The sequence below is a fragment of the Mustela erminea genome, chromosome 11 (genome assembly GCF_009829155.1).
Source record: "Mustela erminea isolate mMusErm1 chromosome 11, mMusErm1.Pri, whole genome shotgun sequence".
Classification (NCBI taxonomy): domain Eukaryota; kingdom Metazoa; phylum Chordata; class Mammalia; order Carnivora; family Mustelidae; genus Mustela; species Mustela erminea.
Genome location: NC_045624.1, coordinates 93,238,365 through 93,250,420, shown reverse-complemented (window position 1 = coordinate 93,250,420; position 12,056 = coordinate 93,238,365). Strand labels below are relative to the sequence as shown.

Here is a 12,056-nt window from a genome sequence, read left to right as displayed (position 1 = left end):
CTGCCTGCGCCCCAGCTGGAGGGGGCAGGGTGTACGGGGTGGGCATGGGGGCGACTGACTCCCTGACTTGCTCCGGGGCTGCCTGCCTATCCTGCCCCCTCTCTTGGGTCCTGCGTAAGAGAAGAGAGAGAACCCTGCTGTACCCCCAGGAAAATAAGCCCCAGAATCCTCAGAGAGCGGAAGCAGCAGACCCCCACCTCACAGGAAGGCGGGGCGCAGCCCCCCACAAGGGCCCACACACGCCCCTTTGCAGCTGGGGAGAGCTAGCTGTAGCTTGCCACGCATTTCAGGTTGAGGCTGCATCTGCTTGATGATGGGGACGCTGAGGGGGCCCCTGGACGATGCGCTCAGTGGGCCTGGCGGCCTGTCCTGGCTATGTCCAGCAGCTGCCCCCCGCGGGTCCAGCGGTCACTGCCGCACTGCCTCTCTGCGCCAGCTCTCGTCCCCGCGCCGTGTCTGCTTGGGCGCCTTGGGTTTCGCCTGTATTTAGATCGGTTTCCATGGTAGCCCTCCTGCCTTGGAGCTTCCTTCCCCCCAAATGTTTTTTTCCTGGCATTTTGGACTGCCGCCTGCAGATATTTGAAGAGATCGTGGCAGTGGAAAAGAGGGTGCGGTGGATCTTCTGTTTCCTTGACCGGGACCCCTGCCTCCGTGTCTCAACGGGGAGCCCTTTTGGGAGAATTGTGCAGGCAGGAGGATCCTGGCTGCCTCGGGCTCCCAGCCAAGTGAGCGGGCATGGTTGTCACACACTGGTCCGCACTCAGGACCTCCCCCACATGCTGCCCACACCCCCTGCCGCCCACGGTCGGTTTCGCACGGTGGTTCCGTGCCCACGCATCCACACCGGCCTCGCCAGTGCTGCGGATTCTCTGGGCCAGCTGCCTGGGGTGCGTTGCTCAGCTCTGCCCACGGCTTGGTGTCTGCTCTGCTGGCTTTGTTCTGGAATCAGAGCTCAGCGTGGATGAAGCACTTGACCGTGAGGTCTGCAAAAGGGGCACTTGTTCATTGAGGAAAACTAGGAAGTACACGTTCAACCAAGATGAAAGGAGTAGGAGTGTCCCCCGAGGGCCACCCCGTGGCTTAGTCCAGCTCTTGGTTTTTGGCCTAGGTCATGATCTCAGGGCTGTGGGATCGAGCCCCACGTCAGGCACCTTGCTCATCAGGCTCGAGACTCTCTTTCCCTTTGCCTTCCCCCCATGCTTTCATGAGTTCTCGCTAAAATAAACAAGTATGTGTCCTGACACTGAGGGAATGACCGTTGTGTGTCCTGTGGTCACCAAGTCCTGCCCTGCTGGGCCCCCACTGAGTCTGGGCCCCTCTTGTCCTGCAGACGCCTAGAGCCCACCTTCCCGCATAGATAGTGTGAGTCAGCTACCGTGGCGGATGCATGCCCTGCTGGCAGGGGTGGGTCCGCCTGTTCCCAGCAAATGGGCGCGGAGCAGGGGGAGCAGCCTGAGGTCTGAGGGCGGCTGTGAGTCCTTCCCAACGCCGGTGGGCGTGCAGGCAGGGCGGTGAGGGTCGGCGCCCATGTCTGGGCAGGCCCGCGGTGCAGGTGGCCAGGACCCTCCCCTCCAAGGGGCCGCTGCCCCGCAGCTGCAGTCCAGCCCTGCGTGAGGTGAGCCCTATTTCCCACGGGAACTAGATCGTGTGGCCTCGCTTTTGCCAGTTAGCCTGCTGTCGTCCTGCGGGACGGTTTTCTGGAGGAGCCTGAAAGGTCGTAAAGACCCAGATTCTCCCCATTTCATCTGGAGAGTGTGTTTTCTTGCAGTGTCTCCTTATGCTTTGGAGCAGTGGCAAGACCCTTGTGAGGAGCCGCAGAGCCACCGGAAATGACTCCCCGAGTTCAGCTTTGGAGCGGCGCTGTTCCCTTTCAGCGAGCGCGGCCGGCCCGTGCGCAGACAGCGGCTGTGGCGTTGGAGTCTGTATCTGTCCCCGGCCTGTCTTGGGGACGTGAGCGCACCTGCTTGGCATCCCGTGGCCTCAGCCTCTCCAGGAAGCTGGCTTTCCTCGGGCTCTGCTGAGCCGCGGCTGTGCATTCCAGGTTCCCATCGCCCAGCGAAGTCTGTCACCTTTCCATGGCTGTGCACTCCAGCCCTGGGGTACGGCCTGGGCTCCAAGCCGGCTGCCGCACTGCGGGAGCGGAGCCCTGGTGTCTGCCTCCCAGCTGTGCTCTGGACTGTGTGCTGCCCGTTTGGGTGTGCGTGCACGCCCGTGTGTGCAGAGGGGGTATGCGCACAGAGCTGGGCTTTGAGTCGTCGCCCCCCCACCCCGTGACTGCTCGTTCGCCTGAGCGTGCAAACAGGCTGCCCCGTGCGTACGTGTGCACACATGAGAATACACGTGTGAGCCCCACAGCCCTGCCTTGTGTGTGGGGGTCGTTCTGCCTTCTCTTCAGGCCCCGCGCGGCCTGTGAGCGCTGGGCTCCAGCCCGTGTCTGTTGTGTGCCTGCCGGCCGAGGCTGTGGCCCTGTTGAGCGTTTCACGTTGTCCTCGGGCGTCTTCTGACTCAGAGCTGTGCGGGAAGGGGGTGCTGGAAGACGGGCCCCCGCAGCCAAGATGACATGCCGCCCACGTCTGCTGTGGGTGTAGCTTCAGGTACAGCCTGGCGTGTTCTGCGAACTGCACATTGCCCTAAGTCGCCACCCAGAACGAGCTCTTCTCAGATGGGAGAGAACTGGAAGCTTCCCCAGGACCCCCCCCCCATTTCCCCCGTTCCCTGTTGTTAGGTAGGGCACCCCAGCCTGTGTGGACGGCTCTGCACAACATGTGACAGCCTGTCCCTACAGCTGGGCTGGGGACGCGCTACACTCTGGAGTCGAGCTTGCCCGGAAGAGGGGTGCGCTGACATCTTAGTGCTTACCTGGATGACGTGTGACATTGTAGTTCCACACCATATCGTTTTCTGAGAACGCTCTCTGTGTCTTCTGCCCGTTTTCTGTGAGACCGTGAGACCTTGTTGTTTTGTCCTTCGGTTTTTCAGAGCTCCCTATGTATACTGGGAAAATTAGGTCTTTATTTGTAATATATTTTTTCCAATTTATTTGTCTTTTTTTGTTTTTGACGTTGCTTATAATTTTTTCCCAAGCAAAGGTGTTTAATATTTAAAATGTTTGTTATAAAATGCATTAGTCTTTTATTTTTATTTATATTATATTTCACGTTTATATTTTTTATTTATTTTTTGCATTGGGATTTTGAGTTAGAAAGCCCTCCCTACAATGAGGTTATGAAGGATTTCGCCGTTTCCTCGTTTGTACACTTTGTAATTCCATGGGTGCGATCTGTGGCATCCTCGCCATGTTCGTGCCTTAGTCCATCTGCTGCATCTGTGTGCGTGAGCCACGGTCCCCCTGGTCCCCCTGGCATTTGTTACAAAAACGCAGGGGCTGGTTCAGGAAGAGAGTCAGTTGTTGGCGTCAGCAAGCTGTGGGACCTCTCAGGACAGGCCCAGCTCATGTGCCCCTCTGTTGGGGCTGGGGCAGCGGGCAGAACCCGTATGCATGTGGACCAGCGCACTGCTCGGGTTCACGGAGCGTCATGCTCCCCATCGGACCATCTTAGTCTGGAGCTCTGTGAAGCCGCGCGAGGACAGGGCTGGGCCTTTACGAGCCCACCGCGTCCCCCGGAGCCAGGCAGAGCCCTGCGGACGCCCCTGCTGGCAGGTGGCAGTGTCCTGCCTCGTGTCTGGTTTCACTCTTCAGACCCTTACGTTTATCTGCAGAGATGTCTCCAGGAGAGACGTCTCTCTGCCGGAGAGCAGCTTGGTGTCCATTTATATAAAATGTGAAAACTAGGTTTCCTTATAAGCTGTTCTCTAAACCCTGCCCGACCGGCGCTCGCTCCCTCTTTATAAGTGTTTTGCGGCCCTGCCCAGCACTACCTTGAGGTAGAGGCTCCTGGCGTGGTCACCTGAGCAGTGCTGCAGGGGCTGCGAGTTTCAGGAAGGTGGGGAACTTGCCATAGAGCTCAGAATCAAACACGCTTACAGAGTTGTGTGCTTGGGAAATGCACGTTGTAAGGAGACCAGGTGAAAAATGGAGTTTCTGTCTACACTAGAGCTGGGCTCCAGGCTTCCACCTGCTGGCGCCTGGTGGGGTGTGTGGAGGGTGTGGGGCCTGGAACCACCAGTCCCCACCAAGCCTCCCATGCTGGGCAGCACCCCTGCCTCTGAGAGCAGCCCCTCAGCTGGAAATTTCCTTTTTGCAAGGGTGGGGTGACCTGCTTCAGGGTTTCTTTAACCCATGGAGTGTTAAGGTCGTATCTGGATGAACTTGGGCTGGGGATTTTCCTGGAGACACAGCTGTCTGGTGATGGTGCAGGAGCAGCGTGTGTGCTGCTCTGCAGGTGACCTAGCCGCGGGCGTACTGAGGACGCTTGGGAGGGTCATTTCTGTCCTCATGTTAACATTTTTATATGAAATTTCAACAGCAGTTTATGGAATATGTTTTTTTTTTAAAGATTTTATTTATTTATTTGACACACAGATCACAAGTAGGCAGAGAGGCAGGCAGAGAGAGAGGAGGAAGCAGGTTCCCCCGCTGAGCAGGAGAGCCCGATGCGGGGCTCGATCCCAGGACCCTGGAATCATGACCTGAGCGCAAGGCTGACGGCTTAATCTGCTGAGCCACCAGGCAACCCCTGGAATATGTTGTTTGCAAAGCAAAATATGTCCAGGTCTTTGTGAAGTTGCTGGACATGGTCCTCTAGGACACGGGCACTGTACCGTTCGTGTCTCCTCCTCCCCGTGTGTGCACATAGGTCTGTGCAAGACTACTGGCTCTGGGCCATGGAAGAACTCTCTGAGTACCTGCACTAGCCCGTGTTCGTGCTTCGCCGTGCTGAGAGCATCTGCCTGGGAGACCCGCCTGCTCACCGGCAGGTCAGAGCCTGTGCCATTTGCTGTATGAGCCCCGGCATCACGTGCCCATCCCAGGTGTGGGCACTTTCCCTCGAAGGCCCAGGAGCTGCCGTGTCCCGTCTGGTCTGGGCTTGGCTCCCAGCTTCTTCTCCGTCTCTCTTATATAGGCACTGAGGGCTCCACGAGTGATGTTTGAGGGGCTGGCCGTGTGCGAACTACGGATGGATAGCTGCATCCCAGCACCCAGGACAACCCAGCATGCTTCTCTTCTGCAGAAGGTGTGCTGGAGCAGGCCCATGGACCGGTGTGGGGGCCGGTAGGCAGGAGGGCCCTCCCTGGGGGGGTTGGAGTCTGGAAGGAGCGTTGGCAGGGGGCACCTAGGGAATGTGCTGCTGGGAAAGAGTTAGGGGCACAGTTCAAGCAGCTTTGAAGAGAGACAGAGTTCTTCCAGCAGAGGAAAGCTGAAAGCCCTCAATGCAGGGCTTGTGGGGAAGGCTGGGTGGCCACCGTTGGGTGGTGGAGTCAGTTCCCAGGGAGTGTACTGTGCCTTGTGTGAATGTAGTGCAAAGTGCAAATTGGAGTTTCCTCTGCAGCCAGCACTTAAAACTCTAGATCTTTCTTTTCCCCACAGAGTTGAAGCACTGGGTCCTTCTGTCCTTTATGTCCATGCGGCCCTCCTGCTCTCTCCTCTCCTCGTTTGAGGAGGCTGATTCTCTAACGTCCTTCGGGAGAGGACAAGGGTCACTAGGCGTCAGGGCTGAAAGCTGTTTTTGTGTGTGTTTTGGTTTTTTTTCCTCGGGTCATCTAGCTTTGGGTGTTGGTGACATTACGTGTACCGCTGGGTGTCGGAAAGGGCTTGTGGCTGAGGGTGGTGTGCTCCGCCGACAGCCTGTGGGCCGGGGGGCCACGTCCTGGACCGCCTGTCCTGGAGAGTGGGTTTTGGTGGTGATATTACCTTCGCTTAGGTTGTGCCACTGTGGTGAGAAGAGACACGAAGTTTCCCACACTGTGATTTACCCACGGCGTTTGCCTCTGTTCGTTGCTCCAGCGCCTGGATTCTGGCCACATGCCCTTCTCTTGGGTTTGTAAATAGATTCGTGTTTCTTCTTGTGCACTGCTTTCCTCTTTCTGGTTGATCCCGCCAGGGATTTTGATCATGTGTCTTGTCTCTGTGTGATTTCCCCTGTTGGATTTTAGGAAAGTTCTGTCTCCCTTCATGCCACAGTGTGGATGCACCATCGTCTGTGAAAGGGACAAGACTGCCCTTTGATGTTTGATTCCTTTAAATGAACATCACTTGACATGGGTAGCTTCTGCCTTATACCCTTGTGATCTTCAGCTGATGTCACGGTGAAACTGCGTGTAACTGGAGGGTTATTGCTGGTTCCCTCTCATGAACTGTGCTGCGGGAAGCTGGTGTGGTCGCGTTAATCGCAGCTTCCACTTCTCTCCCGCTGTATTCACGCATGGAAAGTCATCCTGGAGAGTTGGACACGATTCCGTGTGTCCCGAGATCAGTGGACAAGCAGGTATTGATTATGTGTGTTGCGTTTAGGAAAGGCATTTCTCCCGCTGTGTGCTACAGCTCGTGGAAGGGAAGCGGTTACTTAATTATAAGAGTAATAAAAGCAAGGCCGAGAAAATTTGGGGAAACAAAATTGTTCAGGTTTCATCATAATTAGTATCTTGTCGAATTTCCAGTTTAAAAACTACCATTTACAATTTGTTAGATCGTTTTAACGTTAGAAATCTTTGGCCACTGTAACAGGTGAGTCACAAATAACGTATGTGTAAAAATAAATTCTTCCTCCAATTCCATAGCTGACGGTGGTTAATACGGGAACCTGTTCACAGACAGCGCCTTTCTCACGCTCGCATTGCGCGCAGATGAATGAAATCGGACCCCAGAGCCCGTGCCGCAGGGCCCTTCAGCAGGTGCGGTGACGTTCTGAGCGTCGTTACAGGATGCACAGCCGTCACTGCCCAGGTCAGTCCTATGCATCGTTAGTACCCCCAAAAGAGCTTCCCTCCCCATTATCTCACGCCTAACTTCCCAGCTCTAGGGAACCTCCAGTCTACTTTGAGTGTCTGTAGTTTTGCCATTTTCGACAAAATAGTGGCATTGGAGTCACGCCAGCTGTGGGCAGGGGTCTGGCTGCTTTGGCTCCGCACAGCCTCTGCCAGTTCGCCCGTATTAGTGGGAGGTGTCAGCACCTCGTTCCTCATGCTGAGTCCTACTCCGCTGTGTGGACACGCAACTGGCATGATGAAGGCCTGCTTCACGGACATCCGGCTTGTCTGTACGAGGAACAGGGCTATAAGTATTTGTGTCTGTGTGAACACACGGCTCTGTTTCCTCGGGCGCAGCCCTGGCAGTGCCTGGCGGAATCCGACACTAGCTCTGTGTTTAGCCTTTTGAAGACACCATGAGACTTCTCCAGAGCAGCTGCCCCTGTGCACTAGCGCCCGGTGGGGTGCCGGTTTCTCTACAGCCTTGTCAAACACTTGTTACTGTCTGTCTTTTTGGTCATAACCATACTCCTGGTTTAGATCGGCATTACCCAATGACTGAAAATGTCGCATATTTTTTTCATGTACTTATTGACCATTTGTACATCTTCGTTGGAGAAATGCCTGTTTGGACCTGTCACTCACTTTTTAATTGGGTTTCATTTTAATCCGTAAATAGAAGAGTTCTTTATATATTCTGGATGTGAGACCCTTTTCAGATAAATGATTTGCCAGTATTTTCTCTCCCATTCTGTGGGTTCCCTTTTTTCTTTCTTGACATTGACAAGATGCACAAAAATCTTAATTTTGATGAGGTCTGATTTATCTCAGTTTTTTTTGGTTCTATGTACTTGTGGTAGCCCAAGATCACCATGATTTACTCTTGTATTTTTTCCTAGAGTTTTATGTAACCTGCTGAATTTTTTTCTGTGTGTGTGAGGTCATGTTCCATATGGATATCCGGTTGTCCCAGCATCGGTTGTTGAAAGACATGTCATTTCCTTGTCCAGTGGACCTGGTTTCCTTGTTGAGAAGCCATTGGCCATGAACCTCCACATTTCTTTTGGACCCTCAGTTTTATTCTGCTGAATCCTGTGCCTGTTCTGTGCTAATGCCGTGCTGTCGCGACTACTGTGGGGGTCAGGACGCTGTGAAATTGGGATGTGTGAGTCTTCTAATTGGCCTTCCTTTTTCAAGATTGTTTGGGCTTTTCTTTTTTTGTCTTAAGAGAGCATGAACATGGTAGCAGGGGCGGAGGCAGAGGCAGACTCTCCAGCAGACTCTCCATGGAGCACAGAGCCCGCTGCGGGGCTCGATCCCAGCACCTGAGATGATGGCCTGAGCAAAATGAAAGAGTTGGGATGTGTACCTGACTGCGCCACCCAGGATCCCCTGTTTTGGCTGTTCTGTCCTTGCATGTCTGCGTAGGTTTCGGAGTCAGCTTGTCTGTTCCTGCCCAGAAGCCAGTTGCAGTCCTGACACATGCTGCGCTGGCCGTGGACTTGTCTGGGGCGCATTGCTGCCTTATTATTGCTTGTCTTCCTGTCCGTGACCTTGAGGTGCCTGTTTTATTTGCTCTTCTTTAGTTCTTTCTGCCATGTTTTATTGTTTTTGGAGACTCAGTTTTGTGGGGTTATTTTTGGCCATTAAATTTGTTCCTCAGTATTTTATTTTATTTATTTATTTTTTAATAGTAAGCTTTATTTATGTCGGTAACCTGTGCACCCAGCATGGGGCTTGAACCCAGGGCCTCGAGAGCGAGCCTGCACACTGCATGGGCTGAGCCACAGGTGCCCTGGTTGTAGCCGCAGGCGGAATGGTTGGTGTGATCTTCTCAGGTCGTTTGTAGCGACGGCAGAGAGACACGGTTGAGTACTACATTGGTTTTGTAAGCTGCAGCTTTGCTTAACTCCCGCATTAACTTCAGTTAAACATTTAATAGATTGTTGAGGATTGTGTGTGTACACCAGGTCGTACCATCCGTAGACAGAGTTTTGCTTCTTCCCTCTGGCGAGTGCCTTTTACTCGTTTATTCTCCTGCTTGGTTGCCCGGCCTGGATCCTCTCACTGAGCAGAGGTGCGGAGAGTGGGCCCCTTGTCTGGCCCCTAGTCCCGGGCCAGGGCTCAGACCCACCCCTAAGCGCGCAGGCAGGTGGGGTGGCAGCTAGGGTGTCCCGTCCCTGTCAGGAACGTCCTCTGGCGCCTTGCAGAGGAAGTGACCCTGAGAGGAGCCCCTCTGAGATCCCGGTTTTGGGGGATCGTGGGATGAGGACTTGCGCAGTCTGCTCGTGACCTGATGGGCCTCTGGTGCTGCCTGGAGGAAAGCCCGGGACCCAGGATGCCTGTGTGCAGCGGGGACCCCTCGTGCAGTGGCCCTGGCTCTGGGAGGGCATGCCGGTGTGGCTGCCGCTTGGACGCCTGTCCTGCACGTCCATGGACGTTGCTGCGGTTCTTTCTGATTCTCGCCTCCCGCTTCCAGCGTCCCAGCCACCTCCTTCTGTGCTCCCTCTCGTTCTGTTCCGTTTCCGGGGAGGTGCACGCGTCTTTCTTCAGCTGCATCTGCTGGTCCTCGTGTTGAGTTGGTTTTTGTCTTTGCTGTCATTACTCATTTACACAAGCTCGTTGTTTTTGAGAGGGATTGTTGCCGCGGATCTTCAAGTACCACGCTGTTCTTGTTTCTGAGCTTGGTGTCGTCTTGCTGTGAGAGCGTGGACACCTGCAGATGCGTCTCTACCTCCAGTGCCCTTGCTAGTATGGAGTGGGACGGGCCCCTCCTTCCTGGACACAGGCTCGCTCCCTCCCCGCACTCAGCCCACCTTTCTTCTCTTGAGGGGGTTCGTGTCCCGATTCAGCAGCCTTTGGGGGTTCTGTGGTATAAATTGGTTGCTTTTTAAGTCTGTTTTTCAATTTAGAAAAGAGTTTTTGAAACTTATCTTTGTTTTCACTTTGTGGTAACAGAATTTGAACTAAGAATTCTTGACTTAATTTTTTTTAAATTTTAAAGCCTGAATTAAACCTTTTTCCTACTCTTGAGTGGGTCTCGTTTCTATATTTGTTTCTAATGCTTATGTGTTGAGAACACGTGTTGTTTACAGAACAAGATCAAATCCAGGCAAATTTAAAAGCAGTAGAACTTATTTCAGGATAATTGATTCTTTTTCATCTTTGTGGGATTGTGTATGAAAGAGGTTTCTCTACCACTAAATACAGTGGTTGTTACCTTGTGCTGATTCTGGAGAAAAGTTCATTTAATAGAAAGAAACCTTGTAGTTCCTCATGTGCTTCCAGAATGGTGATGGCAGGCGTGTGTGTGCGGTGAGGGAGGTGTGTGCCTGGGTCCAGGTGGAGAGCCAGTCCAGTCCCGCGCTGCTTGCGCTGATCATTCCAGGTTATGGGGCTCGTGCAGACAAGGACCAGGTGACAAAGCTGCTTGGAGAGCATGGAGGCTTCCTGGGGACACCGATCGGCACGGACACCCTCTTCATCCCAAGTGCTTGGGTCCCCAGGTCTCCCGTCCCCGGCCTGCTGTGCTGAGATCCAGTCTGTCCAGAGCCCTCCACCAGGGCCGCTGTTGGTAGGATGCATCTGTCTTCGGGGTACTTGGCTGCTGAGCCTGCAAGGCTGGGGGGGAGCTGGCCCCAGGGTGCAAAAACTGTAGTTTTGACGCACGTGGTAAGGGCCAGGCGGGAAGCACGGGGACGTGCATCGTGCGACATGGGGGACAGACACGCCAAGGAGGACAGCTCTTCACGTATGTCGGGCAGGAGAGCTTGGTGTCAGGTGTGTGGTGATGGCTGGAGGCAGGGCTGCTGCAGACCTGACCCGCGGGGAGTTGTGCCCTGTGTGTGGGAGGTGCGACGGACAGAAGTCCAGTGGGGCAACACGACGTGCCGGGGCCTGTGCCGAGGTCTTGCTCGCCTGCGTGGCTCAGACTTGCTGGTGGCAGCCTTTCTGCGACCCCTGGAGCCCTGTGACCCCACCTCGTCCCCCGGCTCTCACGTCTTCCCTCCCGCCAAGGCCTGGACCTCGGAAGACCCACTGCCCTTTCCAGCCTCTGCAGAGTCCTTTGCCCAGCGTCTTCGCTTTACCTGTTGTGGAAGTGATGCCTCCCCTGGTTCTGCCAGTGTGGCACTTTGCGGTTCTCAAAGCTTGGCCCATCTGCAGCAGGCTGGGGGGGTCGGCGCCCTGCCGTGTCCGTCCGCGTGCGTGCATGTGTGTGTACCTCGTGTGCTGGCATGTGGTGGCCCCAGAAACCGCCGCGTGCCCCGCTGGCCTGACACGTCTGGCTGCAGCTCGCCTTCCCAGAGGCCTTCCAGATGGCAGTGTGGGCTGGGGGCCCGCCTGGGGCTGGGCGCCGCGGGGCTCCCGGTGCGAGGAGCGGTTTGGAGGCTACGAACCGCGTTCAGCTTACATCCGAGGGAGACTGGATGGCTCTGGGGATGCTGCTGTCGGAAGGCAAGGGAGGCCGGGGACGGAGCTGAGGTGCCCCGCTCAGCTCAGGCGTCTTGGGGGTTTTGGGGCAGTGCCGGCTCTCATGCTGGGGCTCTCTGGTTTGCGTGTCACCCTGACCGGGCCTCCTGCCACTGGGGCTTCTCTGCATGTGCTGTGTGCATTTGGCCCCAGGGCTGTGCTGTGGGCTGCGTCCCTCCGGCAGGGGATGTGGGATCCGGTGGTGTCCCCCGTGTGTGACTGCTTCTCGGATGGGCATTGTGTTCCGTCGAGCATTGCAATGGGAAGGCTGGTTGGGCTCGTCTGAGCTTCTAACGGGTAAGAGTTGAGCGTTCTGCACCTGACGCGCTCCTGGCGTGTGTTACCTCGTTTTGTTGGGAGGTAGGAGTTTTACACGCATGTGCTCGTAAAACGTTTGGAACGCTCTTTCCCTTGTTCAGGTAATTAACGTGATTTTAGAAAAAGTCTCACCTAACAAGCTTCCCCTTCTGGTGAATGAGCACAGCGTGCAGTAAATACCGACGAGGTTTGTTTGGCGACAGCTGCGCACATGGTCCCAGGTGCTCCCGTGACTTGCAGTGAAACCTATCAGATCGGTCATGGTCATATTATGGCGAACGTCACCTACCTTGCCTCATTTCTCTTAGGTAGAGAATCATCTGGGATTTTTAAATTGTGCTGCAAAATTAAAATGTTAAAAGCAGATTATCGAAATATACTTGTTACTAGAATTTTCTATC

The 12,056-nt window shown here is 54.8% G+C and overlaps 1 protein-coding gene and 1 long non-coding RNA gene across 16 annotated transcripts in view; both read left to right on the top strand.

Annotated features, from left to right (window-relative positions):
* The window catches only part of NUDCD3 (NudC domain containing 3), a 59,575-nt gene that overhangs the window by 20,192 nt on the left and 27,327 nt on the right, over window positions 1-12,056 (top strand). The window lies entirely within an intron of this gene.
* Window positions 4,588-7,502, top strand: LOC116569283. Of its 2 annotated transcripts, none has more exons than XR_004276950.1 (3): window positions 4,588-5,135; window positions 5,823-6,386; window positions 6,679-7,502. It is a non-coding gene; the product is annotated as an uncharacterized LOC116569283 (long non-coding RNA). The 2 variants fall into 2 exon arrangements; XR_004276951.1 differs by having other exon boundaries at window positions 4,588-5,938; window positions 6,055-6,386.